Here is a 19,405-nt window from a genome sequence, read left to right as displayed (position 1 = left end):
TAGCATTATCCAAGATATGTAGTATGAACTGCATATATAATTTAAAATTTTTAGTAGCCACATTAAAATATAAATAGAAACAATAAAATGATATAAAAACAGATAAAATTAGTTTAAATAATATGTTAATACAGATACATGAAAAAATTACCATTTTAACATGCAATTAGTGTGAAATTTGTTAATAAAGTATTAGACTGTAAGCTCTCTGAGGACAAGGGAATCTTTTTCACTCCAGCCCCTAATTCAGTGCTTGGAATTTAGCAAACAGTTTTTAATATTTGAATTTACTTCCCCAAACAAAGTTTATTTGCAATTTCTGTGATACCACTTGCTGGTTTTTTTTTTTTTTGAGACGGAGTTTCGCTCTTGTTACCCAGGCTGGAGGGCAATGGCACGATCTAGGCTCACCGCAAACTCCACCTCCTGGGTTCAGGCAATTCTCCTGCCTCAGCCTCCTGAGTAGCTGGGATTACAGGCACGTGCCACCATGCCCAGCTAATTTTTTGTATTTTTAGTAGAGACGGGGTTACACCATGTTGACCAGGATGGTCTCGATCTCTTGACCATAATCTACCCGCCTCGACCTCCCAAAGTGCTGGGATTACAGGCTTGAGCCACCGCGCCCGGCCACCACTTGCTGTTTTATACTTCATGTTTACATGCTCACCTCTTCAATTGTGTGCTCTTCAACATAATAACCACGTTTTAACAGCTTTATATCTCTGATGTAGAAGATACTCAATATGTTTGTTGCAAGGAAGTTAGAGAATAAAGAAACTAATTTTTTACTTCAAAGAACTTTTTTCTGGTAAATCATCTCTTGAAATACTTCATACTAAATCTCACAATTTCAAAATTGTAGGATTATTTAGCAGTAGAAATTGAAAGACCTCAACTGTTCATTTATTTGTGCTTTAGATTAAGCCATCAAAAATGGCTGATTGCTGATTTTATTTTTAAATATCTCTAAGGGTTAGAGATTTATCGACCGTACTTAATACAACCTTGTTCTGTATTGAATAAATTTTACAGCTACTGAGTTCTCTCTGTCAATCTTAATAATCCTTTGCTGTAACATAAGATTTTTCCCCTGTGATCTTCAGGGGAGACAGACAACAGTTGGTTAGCATTAATCATATAGTGAGCTTTGGCATTAGTAATATTACTTATGACAGTTACCTTCAACTTTCTTTATGTAAAATGTAGAACACTAAATTTAACATTTACATCATAAGATATTTCAGTTTTTCTCCTAATAGGAAAGATGAGATCAATAATGTTTTTATTTATTGGGTATGTGAGGTATCTTTTCCCCACATAACTGATGTTATAAATATACTGGTGAGTGCTTTTAGTTTGTCAGTAATAATAACTGAGCAGCTATCATAAGCCATTATGGTATTTGTTGCTAAGGACAGAAAATAATCTATATTTGTTCTCTGATGTGCTCTTAGCTAATGGTTTTATTATTAGATTAAGGGCCTAGGAGTCATTGTTTAGCCATGTTAGCAGCATGGATATTCATTGTTAAAGTAGCCAGCCATTTAAATTAAAATAACTTTGCTGTCAGACAGGTCCACTTAAAATTCAGGCTTTGCTCCTCGTCCAGCATCTTCTCAATCTCATCTATATGTTACCCATTTCATAAAGTTGTTGCAAGAATTATATGACATAAATGTGCCAAAAGTATTTGTCTACAGTAAATATGCAATAAGCAATTAATTTTATTACTAATATTATTGTCTTTTCTAAAGAAACTACCAAATACTCTGTTGTCAGCATTGGGATCTAAATGCTGGGCATCTCTAGAAACTTAAAAGTTACCCAATTTCTAAAAATAAAACCAAAATAGGAAACTGGTACTAGGCCAAATAGCACATCTTGGTATCATGGGCTGTGACTTCTCAATCTTTTTCCATAAGAAACATATAAGAAAGAGGAAATTCCTGAAAAGGGGCAACTAAAATTAAAATACAGCTAAGGCATTCAGTTTTATTTATTTATTTAATCTATTGAGTGCTTACTGTGTGGCAGGAACTATTCTAAGAAATTGGGATGCATCAGTGAACAAAACAAAAATTCCTTCATTATAGTCTTTCTAGTGAAATTTAGACTTAGATCCTTAACCTCAGCAGGTTCTACTGTGAGGATGGGAGAAGAGTATGCTAGAAACAGGTGGAGCCAGGAAAAGGAAGTCAGCTCCACTTTGACTGTTAAACGGCCTAGATCCCAGGACAATAGACCATTAGGCAAAAATTTAATGCCTACTGTCTGAGGAAACAGGTACCCTTTAGTCCAATTCAAGTTGTTGTTGATGTTCAAGAGGCCTCTGTCAGTCTATGGAGAATACATGTTTCTGGGTAGACATTTGGAGGATGGGCTATACTTACTGAAAAGGAATTCTGACAATTTGGAATATAGCCCAGATGGCAGCATCTGGTGAAAGGGGACTGTCAGGTCATCTGAGCCCAAATTGATTGATGGGAATTGAGGGTAGACTTCAGGCTCCTCTTAGTAGATAACTGAAATAAAGAACAAATCAGGAACAGAGACTGAATGTATAGTGGTTGAGAGAAGAGCTGTGGGCACGTAGAAGGGATGCTGAGGGAAGGCTGTTGCTAAATAACCAAACCATGTGTCCTCATTTGTAGTTTCCAAAATGATTCCTATCTACGTGTATAAGTCATTGCAGAAGATATTCATAGTATTTAAGTTGGGATTTTTGTCATACTGTAACTTTCAATTTTGTCGGAAAGTAAACATTAGTATGTTATCGAGCAAAGGGTTATCTAGCTTGATAAAGTGCAGATCATAAATTGATAAATGTGAACATGACTGTAGGAGATAACTCAGACAATAATTTCTTGGCTTCCATTTCAGAAAGTATTCCTTTTAGAGGAGAAAAGCACTGTCGTGAAGGTAATGCAAACAATGCTAGAAAGCTTGATAATGGAATTTGCAGAAAAACAGAAAAGGTTTGTCTTAACTATTAAAATTAAACTTGCAGCAGCAGCAAAAAACAAGTAAAGTAACAGTCAAAGTTATTCCGTTAGCTATTTCAAGACTTAATTGTTTCTAAATATTTATAAATGATAATAGTATGATGAGTTTGATTTTTTTAAAGGGTAATAAAGATAATATTTTTAAAAATATTTGTTTATTTACGGTTTTTAATGGCAGAAATTTTATAAGTTACTACATAATTACCTAGATCTTAAAAACAGTTATCTACATCTCTGAGATAAAAAAGAAAACACGTTTGACTATTTGAAAAATTAAAGTTGAAGCAAGACCATGTCAAGAAAAATTGATGTTGTTTCTTGTGTGATTATTTCCTATATCCGAATTTATGTAACAAAACTATATTCTATATATTTCCTGTCAGTCAATTAACTTCTCTTTAGTGTCTGCCATTTCCAGCACTCTTATAAAGCCTGTCAACAAAATTTGGTGTAAAAGATTGCATCAAATGTAGCTGATGGTTATTCTTTTTTTTTTTTTTTTTTTTTTTTTTTTTTTTTTTTTGAGATGGAGTTTCGCTCTCGTTACCCAGGCTGGAGTGCAATGGCGCAATCCCGGCTCACTGCAACCTCCGCCTCCTGGGTTCAGGCAATTCTCCTGCCTCAGCCTCCTGAGTAGCTGGGATTACAGGCATGCACCACCACGCCCAGCTAATTTTTTGTATTTTTAGTAGAGACAGGGTTTCACCATGTTGACCAGGATGGTCTCGATCTCTTGACCTCGTGATCCACCTGTCTCGGCCTCCCAAAGTGCTGGGATTACAGGCTTGAGCCACCACGCCCGGCTAAGTTATTCTTAAAAATATATTTCAAATCTGATATTTGTTCTTAAAGACCAGCGTTTTAATCAGAGATGTTATTTTTTTACCTCTGATTAATAATTGTGTCCTTAATTATTGATAGCTGAAGAGATTGACTAGGACATCAGGAATAATTTTTCTCTCTTCCTAAGTTGTTATAATAAATAATTTTTCTATTTTTAAAGAAATATATCAGTTTCCTAAATACCTCATTTCTCTCATTTGAAAAGACAAAATAGTGTTTTCTGTATTGATTTAGTTTTCCTATGAAGTTGAAGCATGGAAAAGTAAATGAATATTGAAAATATTTCACTATGTTGGTATAATAAAAGTTTGAATACCAAAAGAAAAGTTTCATGCTATGTAATATTTCGTAACTTGATTAGTCTGCCATGCTTTGAACACTAGACACAGAATAATAAATATCCCAGTCAATGTTACAGTTTTATAAAAAACGTAAAAGTTGTATTTAAAAATTCAACTAATATGAATGCTAAATTACACTTGTTTTTGGGTAAACAAGTTAGAAGGCTGTTCTCTGAAATTCTTTAGTTAATACTATTGTGTTTCTAAGGGCTTAGGTTTTATGAGGGCTATTTCTTATTTTTTTTCTTTTTTAAATTTTATTTTTATTTTTATTTTTTTTATTGTACTTTAAGCTCTGGGGTACATGTGAACATCCCCATAGGGTTGTTGCATAGGTACACACATGCCATGGTGGTTTGCAGTCAGGCATTTCTCCCAGTGTTTTCCCTGTCCAGCCTCCCACCCCCCGTTTTCCCTCCCCCAGTCCCCCACCCACCAACCTACCCTAGTGTGTGATGTTCCCCTCCCTGTGCCCACGTGTTCTCCTCAACAGCCATCTATGAGTGAGAACATATGATGTTTGGTTTTCTGTTCTTCTGTCAGTTTGCTGAGAATGATGGTTTCCAGATTCATCCATGTCTCTGCAAAGGACACAAACTTGTCATTTTTCATGGCTGCATAGTATTCCATGGTGTATATTTGCCACATTTTCTTTGTCCAGTCTATCATTGATGGGCATTTGGGTTGGTTCCAGGTCTTTGCTATTGTAAACAGTGTCTTAATGAACAAACATGTGCATGTGTCTTTATAGTAGAATGATTTATAATCCTTTGGGTATATACCCAGTAATTGGATGGCTGCATCAAATGGAATTTCTATTTCTAAATCCTTGAGGAATCACCACACTGTCTTCCACAATGGTTGAACTAATTTACACTACCACCAACAGTGTGAAAGTGTTCCTATTTATTCACATCCTTTCCAGCATCTGTTGTCTCCAGATTTTTTTTTTTATTTTTTTTTTTTTGAGACGGAGTTTCGCTCTTGTTACCCAGGCTGGAGTGCAATGGCACGATCTCGGCTCACCGCAACCTCCACCTCCTGGGTTCAGGCAATTCTCCTGCCGCCTCAGCCTCCTGAGTAGCTGGGATTACAGGCATGTGCCACCATGCCCAGCTAATTTTTTTGTATTTTTAGTAGAGACGGGGTTTCACCATGTTGACCAGGATGGTCTCGATCTCTTGACCTCGTGATCCACCCGCCTCGGCCTCCCAAAGTGCTGGGATTACAGGCTTGAGCCACCGCGCCCGGCATGTCTCCAGATTTTTTTAATGATTGCCATTCTAACTGGCGTGAGATGGTATCTCAATGTGGCTTTGATTTTCATTTCTCTAATGACCAGTGATGATGAACATTTTTTCCTATGATTGTTGGCCTCATACATGTCTTCTTTTAAAAAGTGTCTGTTCATATCCTTCACTCACTTTTGAAAGAGTTTGTTTGTTTTCTTATATATCTGTTTTAGTTCTTTGTAGATTCTGGATATTAGCCCTTTGTCAGATGGGTAGATTGCAAAAGTTTGTTCCCGTTCTGTTGGTTGCCGGTTCACTCTAATGATTGTTTCTTCTGCTGTGCAGAAACTCTTAAGTTTAATTAGATCCTATTTGTCTATTTTGACTTTTGTTGCCAATGTTTTTGGTATTTTAGTCTTGAAGTCCTTGCCTATGCCTATGTCCTGAATGGTATTGCCTAGGCTTTCTTCTAGAGTTTTTATGGTGTTAGGTCTTAGGTTTAAATCTTTAATCCATTTGGAGTTAATTTTAGTGTAAGGTGTAAGAAAGGGGTCCAGTTTCAGCTTTCTGCACATGGTTAGCCAGTTTTCCCAGCACCATTTATTGAACAGTGAATCCTTTCCCCATTGCCTGTTTTTGTTATGTTTGTCAAAGATCAGATGGTTGTAGATGTGTGGCATTGCCTCCAAGGCCTCTCTTCTGTTCCATTGGTCTATATCTCTGTTTTGGTACCAGTACCATGCTGTTTTGATTACTGTAGCCTTGTAGTATCCTTTGAAGTCTGGTAGCATGATGCCTCCAGCTTTGTTCTTTTTGCTTAAGATTGTCTTGGCTATGAGGGCTCTCTTTTGGTTCCATATGAAGTTTAAGGTGGTTTTTTCCAGTTCTCTGAAGGTGAATATCAGCCTGACGGGGATAACATTGAATCTATAAATTACTTTGGGCAGTATGGCCATTTTCAGGATATTGATTCTTCCTAACCGTGAGCATGGAATGTTTCGCCATCTGTTTGTGTCCTCTCTTACTTCCTTGAGCACTGGTTTCTAGTTCTCCTTGAAGACGTCTTTTACATCCTTTGTTGGTTGTATTCCTAGGTATTTTATTCTCTTTGTAGCAATTTTGTATGGAAGTTCACTCATGATTTGACTCTCTGTTTGTTATTGGTGTATAGGAATGCTTGTGACTTCTATACATTGATTTTGTATCCTGAGACTTTGCCAAAGTTGCTTGCCAGTTTCAGGAGATTTTGGGCTGAGACAATGGGGTCTTCTAAATATACAATCATGTCGTCTGCAAATAGAGACAATTTGACTTCCTCTTTTCCTATTTGAATACCCTTTATTTCTTTTTCTTGCCTAATTGCTCTGGCTAGAACTTCCAATACTGTATTGAATAGGAGTGGTGAGAGAGGGCATCCTTGTTTAGTGCCAGTTTTCAAAGAGAATGATTCTAGTTTTTGGCCATTCAATATTATATTGGCTGTGAGTTTGTCATAAATACCTTTTATTATTTTGAGATACATGCCATTGATACCTAGTTTATTGAGCATTTTTAGCATAAAGGGCTGTTCAATTTTGTTGAAGGCCTTTTCTGCATCTTTTGAGAAAATCATGTGGTTTTTGTCTTTGGTTCTGTTATGTGATGGATACATTTATAGATTTGCATATGTTGAACCTGCCTTGCATCCCCGGGATGAAGCCTACTTGATCATGATGGATAAGCTTTTGGATGTGCTGTTGCATTGGTTTGCCAGTATTTTATTGAAGATTTTTCCATCGATGTCCATCATGGATATTGGCCTGAAGTTTTCTTTTTTAGTGGTGTCTCTGCCAGGTTTTGGTATCAGGATGATATTGGTCTCAGAACATGAGTTAGGGAGGATTCCCTATCAGGGCTATTTCAACATCAAGTAAATAAAATATGCTTTCATGAAACTGTAATTTAAACGAAATTACAAAACTAAGCATCTAGAGAGGACCACTGGAAATAAAGGGGGATGCTATGAGGTGGGGGTCAGGAGCAGAGAAAAAACTGCAGGAAGGCAAAGTATAATTAGTAATATACCATCTGTGATGCTTCAGAAACACATGTCTACTGAGATTAACTTGATTGGAGTTTCTTATAAAACAGGCTGATCATCAAGATTCTTGATTCAGGTTTCAGTGAAAAAATTGAAAAATTCAACAAGAAAGATTTGAGAAGCAGAAGGCAGGCAGTGAATTTTCCAGATATTATGCTTGCATTTCAATAGAATCAAGGCACGAAAGTCTTAAAAACCATGTGGAAAAATTAGGTAATTACTGCAGATTGGTGTGTATTATTTCAGATGCCTCTCAGTCTCATGTATTGTGCTTATGTTACAAGTTGTTGTCACAGTTGAGACTTAATTTCTACTAATTTCTTCTGCTCGAAGGGTAAGTGGTGCATCTAACTTACACAATATTGATTCAAAAGTTGGTGGGCAATGTAATACTTAAAATTATGATAGAAGAGCTATCTGGAAATTACAAGTAGGCCAATTTGAATTTTTGTTATAAAACTTCAGTATGATTATAGTTTGCCAAGTTTATTTCAATCCACATGTAAGGTATTGCAAATAAATTCTTGGACAATTTTGCTTGGAAACTTGGTATTAAAAACTAGTCTGTGGTTCTTTACCATTTCTTGAAACTTTATATAGGCACAAGATTCAAGTTTAGATTTTAAGCACTTTTGTTACAAAGAGAAGTGCCTTTTTGGAGATGTAACTTTCAGTAGTTCGTTAATCTGATGTCTCTGCCAGTCTAGTTTCTGGGAAGGTTTCCTGTGTCGGTGTCCCCCTCCTCTTTGCATTAATCAAGTTATTTGGTAGAGATGGAATCTAAGTGTTTGTGTGTCCAATTTACTTGCATGTGTAAACCATGATGAGCCATTCAGTGTTTGATGCATAACTGGACCTTGAATCAATAAGTGTAAATACAGCTTTTGATCTCTAATACAAAAGCTTTTATACAAAAGTATTGATTTTGATAATATAATGTCTGTCCTAGAAAATAAAAATAAAAATAAGGGTAATCACATTCAAATTTTAAAGATAAATTTAATTTCCTTTACAGTATTTATCAAAATTAAAAGGGTGAAACAGAAATGTAACATCAAGAGGTCTTATAATCTTAAGGTTTTTCCTCTGTCATTTATTAAAAATTATTTTTAAATAACATGCTGATATGATTATACTCCTTTCCACCCCAGCTGCTTAGAGGCCTTCCTAAACAAACAATTAAAATTAGATTTTATTGTTTTAAGTTTACAAGTTGGCTCCCACACAGATTTACTTGAGTAATTGATTGGCCAGTACAACCAGGTTGTGATTGACAGTGCTTCCAGTAAGAGCAGTTCGGCCAAAGAACTCTGCTCAACACTAAAGCCACTAAGAAGGGGGATATATAGGCTCTCTCCTGGATGAGTTTGCAGTCTCCTCTGGAAGGAGGAACAGTATGTAAATGCATCATTAAAACAAGTACAGTCATACTGTAAAAGTATGAAAGTATCTAGAAACATGACTAATACCCAGGAAGATTCACTCTGCCTGGGATAGCTTTGTAGGGGTCATGGCTGAGGGAAAGAGTCTTAATGTTCAAATGGGTAGTAACCATTAGTCTTTAAACAGCAGATGTTTCTCCCCTGAGATTGTGATCTACATATGGTCAGAAACCATGTATATTTTTGTTCACTATTTCTTTGAAACCTAGCATAATGATCAATACTCAAGAAAAGCATTGCTGCATGACCCAGGTAAAGAAAGATAGGAACAAGCATACTAAGCAGATACGTAGTTATCTACATTAGATGTTCAAGAAATTATACATTGTTGGTATCTGGGGAACACAAAGTCAAGACAGGTTGGGAAATGGTGGAGGTAAAGCTAGAGGGATGATAATAATGATAGGTAACATTTATGCAGCATTTACTGTACCACATACAATTTTTGGCACCTTATGTCTATTCATTCACTTAAATCCTCACAGAATCCTTGAAGGATGTACTATTATTCTTTTTCTTCCATTTTTACATATGAGGAAACTGAAATACAGAGAGATTAAGTGATTTGCTCCAAATCATATAAGCGACTTAGGACAGAACCTGCTCTTGAACCCAGGCAGTCTGGCTCCAAGTTTATGCTCTTAACAGTGTGGGGCTTTTTGTATTTAATTAGACATACATAACTGACATTTTCGCAGTCAAAAATGGTTAAATATTGATAATTTCAAATAATTAACCTAATGTCACTCAGAAGAATTTGGATATTATAAATATAGATGAAACCCTTGAATGGATTTGAACAAGGGAAACCAGATTTTGGTGGGCAATGGACTGTAGCCTCCCTAACTCACCAAAATTCCCTTAAAAACAAGGACCACTGTTCTCCAGTTATCCAGGTCTCCCACTCTACGCCTGACGTTTTCCCATTTCTTTGTAAATTGGCCTGATTCCTTACCTTTTGAACTTACTCCTTTGGCTTTGCCAGTTCCATTGCCTTTAGCTGACACTCACTTCTGTTTCTGGTAATTTCTGCTACTATAAGGTAAGATTCTAATAACAAACGCTCAAAAATGGAAAAGAAAGAAAAGCAATTACTTGTAAAGCTTTTTTGTATGACTGTGCTTCCTTCAGCTTGGCCTGGGCCATTCCAGGCCTGCCGATAAAGCATATTGCTGTAAGAATGAACCAGGTGCAGTGGCTCACACCTATAATCCCTGCACTTTGGGAGGCCAAGGCTGGTGGATCACTTGAGGTCAGGAGTTTGAGACCAGCCTGGACAACATGGTGAAACCCCATCTTTACTAAAAATACAAAAATTAGTCAGGCGTAGCGGCACTCACCTGTAATCCGAGCTACTCGAAAGGCTGAGGTGAGACAATCACTTGAACCCTACTTGGGAGGCTGAGGTGGGAAAATCACCTGAAGCCAGGAGACAGAGTTCGCAATGAACTGAGATCACACCAGTGTACTTCAGCCTGGGTGACAGAACTAGACCCCATCTAAAAATAAAAAATAAAAATAAAATAATTTTAAAAAGGATTAAACAGGAGATAACTTCAAGCATAAGAGAATTTTTAAATAGTTAGAATACATAAAAAATAGTGTTTTAATTGGGTCTCTTCTGATTTTGTGTTTTAGAAATGTCTCCAAGTATGGGTAGCACATAAGTATCATATAAAAGTGATTTCATAATGTTCCTCACAGTTATTCTTTAATCCGTGCTCTTTAGAAAGACAATCTTGAGAATAATAATAGCAACTACATTTCTTTAGCTACTTATAGCATACAAATTACTTTCATATACAGATTTTCATTTGATCTTCACAGTAGCCTAGTGAGGTAATTATCACCATTTTATAGATGAAAGAACATAGATTTAGTGAAGATACATGTGTTTTCAGAGCTTCAATCAAGGTTTTCTACCTTCAGGTCTAGTCTTTTTCTTCCCTACACTGCAAAGCCTCTTCACATTTATGGATTTCACAAATCAAAATCTTATTTTATTAATACTAGCTAATACTGGAGATACATGAGTCTCTAGTCCAAGCTTTAACTTCTGTGGCATTTGTATAAACCAAGTAATATCCCAACTCTGTGATAATTATTCAGATAACCTGCAGTATTTTTTATGGGTGTAAAAGTAATTTTGATATCAATTTGAAGGAAAGAAGCCTTATCCTAATGTAACATTCAGATAATACAGGCTATACAACTTGTCTGTATAATTTTGTGCTGTGCCTTTTAATAGTGTTTCCCAGTCTCTTAGTTTACTTAAGAAATCATTACATAATATATATGTATGTCCAGTCATCATGTTATACACCTTGAATATATTCACCTTTGTCAATTAAATAGTTTAAAATATAAAAGAAGAAAAATTCAAGACCTTGACGTCAACTAAAAGCCTTAGACATAGTTACTCTCCCCCACCCCTTCTGGGATTTTTTTGTTCGTTTGTTTGAAGAAATGTTGTTGCCTCACAAATTCTTGATTTCTCCAGTTCCTCTCACTCTGTTGGTATCAGTCAGCTGTCCTTGTGTTTCCATCTGATATTTCACAGATTGAGGGCTGTGAAGTCACTTACCCTCTTCAGGCAGTTAGAAAACTATTACAGCTATTCCAGAAAGAGATGATAAGAGTTTGAACTATGTCAGGTGCAATATTAGTGCCAAAAAAGGGGTTGAATCGTTGAATTCAAAAGCTTTTTCAGATATATAATAAATATAAATTATTGATATGACAGGGTAAAGGAGAAGGAAGAATCAAAGAAGATACTGAGAGCAGATTTCTAGCAGGAGTAGAGGACCCATGGCAATCTATGAATTAAGACATAGGCCGCAAGGGTTAGGAGCAGGTTTCAGAGGCAACAAAGATTTGACATTTGACTTGCTGAATTTGAGGCACCTGTAGGACATCTAAGAAGCGAAATCCAGAAGAGTCTAGCTGAAATATTGGGATGGAGGGTATGAAAATGAGATCCATGGATGCCTTTGTGGTAACTATAGCCATGGGAGAGAATGAGACTGCCCAGGTAGAGTGGAGAGAATGTTTGCCCAGAGAGTGTGAAGAGAAGTAGGCCTAGACTAGAGCAACGTTTAAGGAATAGGAAGGAGGAGAGCCATTGAGAGAGGCTCAGAAGGAACACAGAGGAGCTAAGTGATACAAGGACAGTATATAGGAGTCTCAGGTCTTTTCTGTAACACTGTCTCTCAAAATCACTTCCTTGTCTCCCACAGATTCCTTCCTGAATCTGTCTTGCTGTCATCCCTGCAGAAGATACCCACCCCCACTCTGTACACCTAAGGGACAGGGTCTATGTGTTTACTTCTCTTTCTTTATAACCTATGGACATTGCTAAAGATAGCAATTTTTAAGGAAAATATTAAAAGAGAGCACTTTTAAGGAAGTATAGTTTGACTATGACTTCATTTTCAGTTGTCAGATCTGGTTTTTATTTCACTTTTTTGCCCATTAATATTTAAGGTTTTTTATAAGTCAGCATAAAAGTTCTAGTTACTATATGCCCTGTTATGAAAACAAACCCCCAGTTTTCTTCTGGATATGATATGTTGATATGGGAACACACCTTTTGCTGACATCTCTAATGCTTAATATTTTGATGAATCAACCCGGGAATAACAATTGATTGAAAATGTCTCAGTTTTACACTGGCTGAAGTAAGTATTGGTTAGGGAGGTGGGCAGCCAATTAGCTGACAGGAGCTACACAGTGTGAGATGGATTGCAATAAAAAAATTGAATTAAACACAGTATACTGCTATCAGTTATTGACTGACTGGCAAGTATGTTATTTAATCATATCAGAACTAAAAGCCAAAACATTTTTCTTCCAAAAAGGTCAAATTGCAAGTATCTTTAGTGCCTAGTAAACAATGCTACTTTGTATAATGTGAAATATTATGGTAAACAAAGTATTTCGTTTTTCTTTACTAGCAAATTAAGCCTTTTAAAAAATTCTGTGCACACCAAAAAAAAATGCATGTTAAAAATTGATTATTTGAGTGGCTCTTAAAACTTTAAATGGAAAAGAATAGATTTCAGTAGAACCGAATTTCACCTGTAATAAACTAAAATCATATTTAAAATATAAATAAGGAAACAGTAGAAAACATATCCTTTCTGAAGCACCATTAGTGGCATCTTGAATTGTTATCAAGCTATACCATTGCTTATAAGGCCAGTTCGTCTAGTGCTCATATTGGCCTAGTTTTTCATCTGCATTCCCTTGAAAAAAGTTTGGCTATAACTTGTAAGAGTATGATCAGTGGTGTGTTCCTATGAGCCCAGGAAACAGGAAAACAATATTAGGAAAGACCTATGTAGCTAGAAAATACGGCTTTTAAAAATTGTCTTCAGAAAGCTATTAATGACTTTTAAGAAAGCAAGCAAGAAAATAATTATTAAATACAAAAGCCTGTTAAAATGATTTCAGTGCTTGATGCTACCCTTATGAAAGTCTTGGACTTCAAATGCTTTTTCCTTTAATAATGCTGCTAATAATAGAAAAATGTGTTAAGCCTTATGTCTTATAACTGGAGACATTATTAATAAAAATGCCTTTCATAGTCTGAACCATCTGATAATAGGGTAGAGTATATTTAAATAATAATGAATTGGGAGGGAAAACATTGGTATATAGCAGATATAAAAATCCTTTATCATTTATCTGAGTGAAGAATTTTCAAGAACAGTCCCCTCATAAATCATTATTGCCTCAATATACAAAGTAACAGAGTCCATTGAGAAGTCTTCCAAGATAAAATCCTGGACCCATATTTCACGATAGCTCCTATTCTTCCATATCTCGAGCATACCATGTTCAGAGACTTAGAAAACTTGTAAGAACTGGTTACCTACATGTGAGCAGCTCTGAGGTCTTTATTCAGGTATAAGACTTAATGGAGACCTATCCAGGTCAGCATCTTCAGAGGTTGTAGAGGTGGCCCCCCTTACCTTGTATACCTAATGTTAAGAACTCGGGCCGGGCATGGTGGCTCACGCCTGTAATCCCAGCTCTTTGGGAGGCCGCGGCGGGTGGATCACGAGGTCAAGAGATCGAGACCATCCTGGTCAACGTGGTGAAACCCCGTCTCTACTAAAAATACAAAAAATTAGCTGGGCATGGTGGTGCATGCCTGTAATCTCAGCTACTCGGGAGGCTGAGGCAGGAGAATTGCCTGAACCCAGGAGGTGGAGGTTGCGGTGAGCCGAGATCGTGCCATTGCACTCCAGCCTGGGTAACAAGAGCGAAAGTCTGTCTCAAAAAGAAAAAAGCAAAAAAAAAAAAGAACTCTACCTAAAACTAGGAAGGCCATTTTTTAGGAGAAAACAAAGGTTTCCTATTTTGAAAATATAAATTTAACTTCCTTTCTCAATGTTTATAAGCCATATTAATATTTTATGAATATCTGAAATATTAGGAAGAAGAAAAGCTCAGAAGAGTTTTAAGTTACAATAAAATACTTGAAGATGAAGGCAACATTCTGTTTTTCCTCTGCATTGGGCTTGATTGATGGTTCACTAAACTGAAAAGCCACAGCCTGTACAGCAGACCAACTGCAAATGTCTCCCATATTCCATCCATCAAAGAAGCCAGAAAAGTTTTGACTTCTGTATCAGTTAGGATAGGCTAGATTATGCTGCATAACAAACAACATGAAAATGTTAGGAGCTTAAACACAGCTAAATTTATTTCTTGCTTCCATGTGTCAGAAAAGGAGCTCTGGGCACAGTAGCAACTTAGGGACATTGGAATATGGAGAGTCAGTTACTTCCACAATCACGAGGCAGAAAGCTTGCCAAGCTGTGCACTGGTTTTTAAAGCTACTTCCTAGAAGTAACAGTCGTCACTTCTGCTCAAATATCACTGACTAAATCAAGTTACACAGCCATGCCTGCATTCAGTGTGGTGGGGATATGTAATCCTCCTCAAGAGAGAGGTACTGTATATCTGTGACCAACAATATAACCACCAAACTTCCATTTCTATTTACTATGCCAGTGGAGAGTAGGTTTCAGAATGGGTTTATTGTGGTTTTAAAACCACCAGCATAAAAGTCTAAAGACTCATCAAGTGGAAGAGGCCTCAGACTTCATGGCCTTTTCTTCCCAGTGTGGCCACCAGAGTGCGGATTCAAAGGTCTGTTTTTCTTGGTTTGTTAGTACCGCTGAATTTTCCATGAACATTATCAGCTCCCTTCACATAGCAACTTTGGGCTCAGGAAGAAAAGGCATTCGTAATCCCTTTTAAGAGGGTGAAGATAGAGTGGGAAGGAGGATACAGAGACTGCCATAAAAACTTGTTCGTGTTCTATTATTTACACAATGGGAATTTTCTGATAATTGCTTTTAATGTGAGTTAGGAAGAGATTTAAACATAATTGGGGCTCACACTTGTAATCCCAGCACTTTGAGAGACCGAGGCAGGAGTTTGAGACCAGCCTGACCAACATGGTGAAACCTCATCACTACTAAAAGTACCAAAAATTAACTGGGCGTAGTGGTGAGTGCCTGTAATCCTAGCTACTCAGGAGGCTGAGACAGAATTTCTTGAACCCAGGAGGCAGGGGTTGCAGAGAGCCAGATTGTGCCACTGCACTCCAGCCTGGGCAACAAGAGCAAAACTCCATCTCAAAATAACAATAATAAAGTTGTCAGAACATTTGAAAACTCAGTTTTACTTCTTTTATTTAATAATCTGACCCTAATTCCCTTCTCTAATGTTTTTATTATGTAAATGACAAGGATAGATGTATTGTTTGATGGTGAGCCACTGAATGGGCGTGGGAATTATACAAACAGGAAGGCTCCAATCTGGAAAATTTTATAGAAGAGGTAGGATTCTGGGGTCTATAAAACTTATTTTTATAATTAAAATAACAAGAGCTATGTTTGAGGGCAATGAAAAGAAGGGCATACCTTTGAGGAACATTTATTAAGCCACTACTGTATGACAGATTCTGTGCTAGGTGACACAGAGCCACAGAAAAGTAAACATTTACAGAGAGCATATACGGCATAGGGTATGGTTTGGAAGAAGTCTGGAGGGAGATTGGCCAAAGGCATCAAAGGCAAATTTGACTAACAAAAGAGAAGAGGACAAACACAGAAACAGATAAAAGGACATAGAAATAGAAAAAAAAGGAAGCAACAGATCTCTCAGTGACCAGTCAATATATATTTTAGCCTTGACCTCCTTCTCCATGAAAGGTTGTGTTCTATATAAAAATATGAGGTATGCAGAGTATTAGAATTGTAGATTGTATGCTAGTAGATGATACTGAGGAAGCCTAAAAATTTTACCTCTTCAATGTTAGGGAAATCTGATGGTCAGCCAGTGAAAAATGGGTGTATTTTATCCTGTCACTGAAGACGGGATGTGATTATTTTATGGCAAAAGCAACAACCTTTTATCACTTCTGGCCACTTTAATTTAGGCAAGAACCCATCTATGGTGAGTCACATGTTCCTATTTCATTAAAAAGGAGTTCAGGGTCAGTGAAAAATGCTAGCAGCTCTGTCATTCTATTAAGTAACATGGATAGTCAGAGTCAGCAGTTGCAGCAATCTCAGGAGCATCAGGAAGAATTATATCAGGGAACAAGATACTTCACTACTCTAACCCAATCTACTTACACAAAGAAAAGAGTTTACTGTAGCTCATAAAGTCCTTGACTCTAGACACATACATTTACTTGTCTTCTTGTCAGCCTAAGAGATAGATTGTCTAATCAGCCTCTGAGTATTGAGTTAAAGAAAAGACAGCAAACTAGGATCCAGTGTGAATAAGTTTTTCTTTCACTTGACCTATTTTTTTATGTCAGATCTTTCTACCAGCATAACTGTAACTTAAATTTCAGAATTCGGAGATCTCCTCTCTTGTTCAGACATCACTTCCTCAGAGGCCTTATCTGTGAACCCTATTAAAATAGTCTTCACCTCACCTCCCTCACCCTCTGTCCCCAAACCTCCCGTTTTTTCTAAAAACAGATATAACTATCAGAAATTGTACTACTTATTTACTTGTTAATTTTTTTGTCTTCCACCAATCTTTTGTTTGTTTGTTTGTTTGTTTGTTTAAAAAAGATCTCGCTATGTGGCCCAGGCTGGATTTGAACTACTAGGCTCAAGCTATCCTTCCATTTCAGTCTCCTTGGAGGCTGGGACTAAAGGTGCACACCAACACACTGGCTCTTGCCAACAATTTTTAAGCTCTATGAGGAAAGGAATTTGCCTTATTGCTGTGTTTTAGTAAACGTGAAATCCATTACTTGCCACAAAAGCATGATTTGGAAACATTTTTCCTGGTAAAGTTATTTCAGATAGCTGAAGGTAGAGAGTTCTCTAGACTCTGAATCCTAACTTCCTTCCTCTGTTCTATTCTTCACATTCTTCCTCTTACCATTTTTACCAATAGGTATTTTAAAAAGTAAACAAGAAATTGATTAATTTTATAAATTGGATATCAGAGAGCCTCCTTGTATCTCAGAGGCTATGTGGGAGATATTTAACAAGTACCAACTGGTAGTCAGTGAACTTGCATTCTGGATTGGTGATGTCCCTGGCCAGCCTTGGAGTTCTGGCTTCCTTGAGATCCGAGTCTTCCTATGGAGATCAGGATTACAGTGCATCCTCTCAGAGCCTTGCACTCTATGGCATGCTAATTCTAGTTATCTACATATTCCTAGATCTGATTCTCATTCTGGTCTTTAAAAGTGATAATATCTGAAATGTGTATTTGGCTTGTTTCGGGGTTTGATTTGGTTTGGTTTGATTTTCCTACACTTAGCTGACCAGAGCACAAGAGACTTATCAGGACCTAGCCAATTTCCCTCCATTCTTGGAGTAGCTAAGAGCCAGAGAGATGTTACCAAATGTTGTTTGGACGGATCTAGGACACAAAGCATTTAAGAGGTTTTTGGATCTGCAGAGCAAGAAAGGAACCATAGCAGATATGAGGACATATACAAATATCTTTTCTAGTGATTCTAATTTCAAATCAAGAAAACTGGAGAACATGAGAATAAATACGGCATTTAATTTGTTACAGTTTCTCATTAATTCTTTCATCTATGAAGAATCTTCAAGCTATGAAGAGATTCGTTCCGTTGCTTTTCTCCTTCAGATCTCCTTTTCTGTTTTTCAAGGTCAAAAAATTTGACGAGGATTCTTTCATTTCTTTAGTTGTTTTTTTTTTTTTAATGAAACATAATTCAGCTTTATTATGTTTCAAATTAAGGGTACATCTTTGTGCTGATAATACATGGCAAACTCAGCTTTTGCCTAGCCAAGTTCCCTCTCTCCCTTCCTGGTAACCTTTCTGATAGCTCCAATGTTGCACATGCATAAAGTCACTGACTTCACCCAGTATGTCCCGAAGAACAAGGTGACTCTCACTTGAACTTGCAGTGCCAAAACAGAGGAAAGTAACTCTCTTCCCAAAGAAAATGCTCTCTTTGAAATCTCCAAACTTAAAAATAGCAAAATCATCTTTACTGAGTTTTACAACAATATGAAGAAGGAAAAGGATGATTATAGAAACTTTTTCATATCATTTTATGGAGTTAAATTTACCTTCATATTATGGGCTTCAGTGCTTTATATTTTCATTACAATCTTTTTCTTGCCTGAGTTGTAAATAATTTTCTCCCCCCAAGCCCCGCAACTTCTCTCCCCTCTGTTTAAATTACTCTGTGCTTTGCATTGCTTGGCATTAAGCAGTATCTTTCGATGGAGGCAGACTGCGAGGCATCTTGATTGCCAGCAACATCTAACATTCAAAAATGAAGAAATGTTTTTTAAAAAGAGAATCTTTATTCAAGTGTGGTAAAACATTTTCTGAGGTTATTTAAGAAGCTTGAGATTTGTGGAAGAGAGGCTGTTGCATACAGAATGTTATTATTGGAACTTTATTATTGTCACATTGATGTTACATTTCTCAGGAAATATATGCTAATGTGTTTCTACTTGCTTTTTAAAGGCCTTGAGTAGATGGGCTGAATATTGAAGATATTTGGCTGCCTAGAAAATATATCTTAAAATTTATAAGCTGTATATTATTTTTTAAGAAGATCAATAATCTCCCAGAATTTTGTGTGAATGATTTAGAGATAGAAACTTAGGTGATTTGCATCTTGGTATTTAGTTTTTAAGATATGTACAGATGACATGCCAGGTAACCAGTAAAGAACTATTTAATATAGAGATTTCTCAATAAAATTAAGATAATTTGTAAAATACAGTTTTCCATTTTAATTGTCTAAATTTAAATAGCAGAGAGAGGGGGACTGATAGAATTACAGAATTTTGCAGCCAAAAATAAATAAATAAATAAAAACTTGGGTCAGCATTTTTCTAGTGTTTTTCAATTGTTTTACCAATGAAGTGGAGAACCACGTCCAGCCTTTTCTCCCCGTGGGAACATAAGTAGAAATCCCCTGATC

General features: G+C 36.6%; 1 protein-coding gene and 1 pseudogene across 7 annotated transcripts in view; both read left to right on the top strand.

Moving 5' to 3' along the window:
- The window catches only part of FER (FER tyrosine kinase), a 505,234-nt gene that overhangs the window by 426,503 nt on the left and 59,326 nt on the right, over positions 1-19,405 (top strand). The gene's annotated exons all lie outside the window — the stretch shown is intronic.
- Positions 2,835-19,405, top strand: part of LOC104651883 (Y-box-binding protein 1 pseudogene) — a 28,135-nt pseudogene continuing 11,564 nt past the window's right edge.

This window comes from Saimiri boliviensis, chromosome 1 (assembly GCF_048565385.1).
Source record: "Saimiri boliviensis isolate mSaiBol1 chromosome 1, mSaiBol1.pri, whole genome shotgun sequence".
In the NCBI taxonomy this organism is placed as follows: domain Eukaryota; kingdom Metazoa; phylum Chordata; class Mammalia; order Primates; family Cebidae; genus Saimiri; species Saimiri boliviensis.
This window is presented reverse-complemented; position numbering and strand designations above follow the sequence as displayed.